The 5,146-nt window shown below is 38.8% G+C and overlaps 1 pseudogene; it reads right to left on the minus strand.

Moving 5' to 3' along the window:
- Window positions 1-1,351: 1,351 nt before the first annotated feature.
- LOC110287245 lies at window positions 1,352-1,997 on the minus strand (annotated as a pseudogene).
- Window positions 1,998-5,146: the final 3,149 nt, after the last annotated feature.

The following is a 5,146-nucleotide window of genomic DNA, read 5'->3' on the forward strand; positions in this document are numbered from 1 at the left end:
CCTATTAGTTCATGGGTCTGTTTGATGCAGAACAAATAGTGTCCAGTACATATATGCTTGGTTCATATTTTTGTGGCTATGCATGTTTTGTACTTGTTGATGACTTAGTCTGTCACACTAATTATTCCAAGGGATTCAGAATGACTTTGGGAATTTTGAAACTGTTTTTTCACATGGACTCTGCTGCTGAGGCCTTTTATTCAAGTGCAAAACAAGTTTGGAATTATTTTTGTTCACATTCTTCACTAGCCAAAGGCTCTATGACTTCAGCACAGACTAAAAACAGAAAGAGCTCATGGTTGATCTTCTCTTGGGATGAATTGCCTAACAATATGAATCAAGAAACCTTTAATATGAAGAACAATTTAGGCTGTTCCCCATAGGTTACCTCATAGGAGGCCAACTAACTGAAAAGTGAAAAGGCTAAAAAGTAAGCATTGCAGGTATAACCACTCAAAATTAATATATTGCAGAGCTTTTGGTGGCAACTAAAAAGTATGAATTATAGGAAACAATTTCCAAGACATTTGGTACAATAAGCATTGGTGTACATTATCCCAACCTTTTCCTGCTTTTAGTATAAGAAAAGGAAATTATCTCTAATATCCTTAAACTTTACACAATAAACTTATGAGAATTATCAAGGTAAGAATTACTATTAATTCTAAATAAGTCTAGTTCATTTGTATTTACAGCTTTCAGTAAGTTACTTCTATTCTATCTTATGTAGTCCAAAGTTCTGTAAAGGGATTATGTAAAATGAGCAAAATTAAAACTGCATTTCTTTTTTTTTCTAATAAAAGAAATTGTATTTACTTAGAAGCATTCAGAATGTTAACAAACGAGCTGTATTTTTTTCTGCAATTATAGAAAGTTATTCAGTTAACAGAACAACAGTTATCTTCCTATAAGCTGCATCAGAGACAACTGAAGGTGAAAAAAATAAAACCCAAAAATAAAACCAAAAGAAAAAAAAAGAAAAAAACAAAACAAAACAAAAACCATAAAAAAATCTACATCTCCATATACAACTAATTTGTGCTTTGCACCAATAAGGACCTGCTTTAAATTTCCATGTCAATTCACAACCCCTAGACTGTACCCAGCATGCTTAGTGGCTACTGAAAGTACCACCAGGGCAGGGCTATTTAAAGATACATTCTTGTGTGTTAACTATACACACACACACACACACACACACACACAAACACACACAGAAGACACTGTACAGTTTAAAAACAAATCTTACACAGCCTTACATTTCAATTTGTTTTCTTTAAAAGGAGTGAGTTGTGTACAGAGGGGTTAAATGCTTAATAGACAAGAAAAAAAAAACTGCACAAGAACCAACTTATTCATCATCACCTTCTTCTTTTTCCTCGTCTTCCTCTTTTTCCTCCTCGTCCTCATCCTCTCCATCATCTTCCTCATCTTCCTCTTCCTTCTTTTTCTTGCTCTTTTCAGTCTAGACCATTCCCATTTTCTCTGCATCAGCTTTTCCTTTAACTCTGTAGGCAGCATTATCCTTCTTGTAATTCTCCTTCAGCTTGGCAGCCTTCTTCTTATAGGGCTGCTTGTCATCTGCTGCAGTGTTGTTCCACATCTCTCCTAGTTTCCTTGCAACATCACCAATGGATAAACCAGGATGCTCGCCTTTAAATTTGGGGCGGCACTCAGAACAGGACAAGAAGAAGGCTGAAGGAGGCCTCTTGGGTGCATTGAGGTCCTTGAACTTCTTTTTGGTCTCCCCTTTGGGGGGGGGGTGTAGGTTTTCATTTCTCTTTCATAACGAGCCTTGTCAGCCTTTGCCATATATTCAATTTTCCCCTTTTCTTTAGCAGACATCGTCTTCCACCTCTCTGAGCACATCTTGGAGAACTCTAGAAGTTGACAGAGGCATCCTGGTGCATCTTTTTGTGTTCCTCCCGGCAGGTTTGCACAAAGAATGCATATGAGGACATTTTGCCTCTCGGCTTCTTAGGATCTTCTTTGCCCATGTTTAGTTGATTTGCCTCCGCGAGGAACAGTGTCACCCAGTGCTGATTAATGTTAACTGTGGATTTAGGAATCTGTCAGAGACCATCCCGTGAGAAAGTGAGCCCTTCACAATCTCCCTGACAGGCCAAATGGCCTCATGCTAGGAGCTGGTTATCACCCCCTCCTCCCTATTCCCTTCCTGGCACCTGAGGTTGTAAAAGCTGAATTATAGCCCCCTCTTCCCTATCCCTTCCTGAACTCCTATGCCATCCAAGGACATGAGTTATGCATGAGCCCAGCCTGACACCCAAGGCTGTCAAGGAGATTCTATGTTCCAGAGATAAGATGCAGAGTGCCCACTGCTTGGCGCCTGACTTTGGTCCCCATGTCAGCAGATGCCCACTTCTTTGTTCTTTGTATAATTCTCCCTTGACCCCTCCCCTATTCCCCGCGATGTATGCTTTAAAAAGAAGGCACCTCAGCATGATAAACGAGACCTTGATAGGTATCATTCTTGGTCTCCTATTTCTCTTTCTTTTCCTCCCATCTCCTTCCAGGTTTGCGGTCCCCCTCGCACCGACGAATAACTGAATCCCACGGGACGGAATAGGAATCTCTATCATTAATCTACTTTTCAAACCCATCAAATACCTGTGAGGGAAATTTTTCACCTGAGTAAGAAGGATGTTTTGACCAAGTAGCTTCTGTTTTATATAAAAAGACAGAGACATAATGACTCCTGAGACAGTCACTCAAATTTATCTGTGTCAGTGCAGACATCTATTTTGGCAGCCATTCTCAGAACTTCTGACTATGAAGCAGAAATTTTTAGGAATCTCCTATCTTTTCTAGGAAATATGGGGTAATTGCCTATTCAGTATCTTGCTTGTCCACAGTTTGTACTGTATACTTTCATCAGTCAAGATAATGGGCACTTTATAGCCTAGTGGGCAGTTCTCACACATTTGTAGCAAACTCAAGAGGAAAATTGACTTTTGCCCATAATTTTCTTTGGAGCAGATACAGAGTGCTGCCTTATTTGATTTGTCTATCACAAAAAAGCTTGTTTATAAAAATATCTTAAATGCCACATTCTCAAGGTCACTGAGTGTGTGAGAACTACCTACCTGTATAAAGTCTATCAACATTAAAAAAAATTCGTTTTGCTTGTTAGTTATTCTAAGCATAAGATGCAGTACATGTACAGCAGATAATGTTAGGCTTATCCACATATTTCAGTGAGCATGGCCACAGCATTTGCTCTTAATGCACTAATGGACTTTATCATTTGTAAGATGACTGACTTCCAACAAGAATTTCTTAATTGTTACTAACAGTTTATAAAGTAGATTTCTTTCTTTATCCAATTAGGTATATTATATTATTTCTTTATATTAGGCATTTTATTCATTAACATTTCAAATGATATCCAGAAAGTCCCCTATACCCTCCCCTCCACCACCAGCTCCTCTACTCTCCTACTCCCAATTCTTGGCTCTGGTGTTCCCCTGTACTGGAGCATATAAAGTGTACAAGACCAAAGGGCCTCTCTTTCCAATGATGGCCCACTAGGCCAACTTCTGCTACATATGCAGCTAGAGACACGAGCTCTAGGGGTACTGGTTAGTTCATATAGTTGTTCCACCAATAGGGTTGCAGAACCCTTTAGTTCCTTGGGTACTTTCTCTAGCTCCTCCATTGAGGGCCCTGTGTTCCATCCAATCGCTGACTGTGAGCATCCACTTCTGTATTTGCCAGGCACTGGCATAACCTCACAAGAGACAGTTATATCAGGGTCCTTTCAGAAAAATCTTGTTTGTGTATGCAACAGTAACTGCATTTCACAGCCATGCTCAGGTGGGGCAGTCTCTACATGCTGCATCCTTTCATCACAGCTCCAAACTTTGTCTTTGTAACTCTTTCAATGGGTGTTTAGTCCCAAATTCTAAGAAGGGGGGAAGTGTCCACACTTTGGTCTTCCTTTTTCTTGAGTTACATGTGTTTTATAAATTGTATCTTTGGTATTCTAAGTTTCTAGGCAAATATCCACTTATCAGTGAGTGCATATTCTGTGAGTTCTCTTGTGATTAGGTTACCTCACTGAGGATGATATCCTCCAGATCCATCCATTTGCCTAGGAATTTCATAAATTCATTGTTTTTAATAGCTGAGTAGTTCTCCATTGTGTAAACGTACCATATTTTCTGTATCCATTCCTCTGTTGAGGGACATCTGAGTTCTTTCCAGCTTCTGCCTATTATAAATAAGGTTGCTATGAACATAGTGGAGAATGTGTTCTTATTACCAGTTGGAACATCTTCTGGATATATGCCCAGGAGAGGTATTGCTGGATTCTCCAGTAGTACTATGTCCAATTTTCTGAGGAACCGCCAGCCAGACTGATTTTCAGAGTTGTTGTACATAGCAAGTTCTGGATTCAGGGTCACAACGGAAAAGCAAAACGTGGATCTAAAGTCACTTCTCATGATGGTGAAGGAGGACTTTAAGAAGGAAATGCAGGAAAACACAGTTAAACAGCTAGAATCCCTTAAAGAGCAAACTCAAAAAGCCCTTAAAGAGTTAGATTAAAACACTACCAAACAGGTTATGTTATTGAACAAAACCATCCAGGATCTAAAAATGGAAGTAGAAAAAATTTTTAAGAAGTCACAAAGAGAGACAACTCTGGAGACAGAAACCCTAGGAAAGAAACCATAGATGCAAGTATCAGCAACAGAATACAAGAGATAGAAGAGAGGCTCTCAGGTGCAGAAAACACCATAGAAATCTTGGACATAATCAAAGAAAGTGCAAAATGCAAAAAGATCCTAACTCAAAACATCTAGGAAATCAAGGAAACAAAGAGAAGACCAAACCTACGGATAATAGGATTAGATGAGAATAAAGATTTTCAACTTAAAGGGACAGCAATAATCTTCTACAATCTTCTACAATCTTCTATAATCTTCAAAAAAATATAGAAGAAAACTTCCCTAACTTAATGAAAGAGATGCCCATGAACATACAAGAAGCCTACAGAACTCTAAATAGACTGGACCAGAAAAGAAATTCCTCCTGACACATAATAATCAGAACAACAAATGCACTAAATAAAGACAGAATATTAAAAGCAGTAAGGGAAACAGATCAAGCAACATAGAAAAGCAGG

The sequence above is a fragment of the Mus caroli genome, chromosome X, assembly GCF_900094665.2.
Source record: "Mus caroli chromosome X, CAROLI_EIJ_v1.1, whole genome shotgun sequence".
In the NCBI taxonomy this organism is placed as follows: domain Eukaryota; kingdom Metazoa; phylum Chordata; class Mammalia; order Rodentia; family Muridae; genus Mus; species Mus caroli.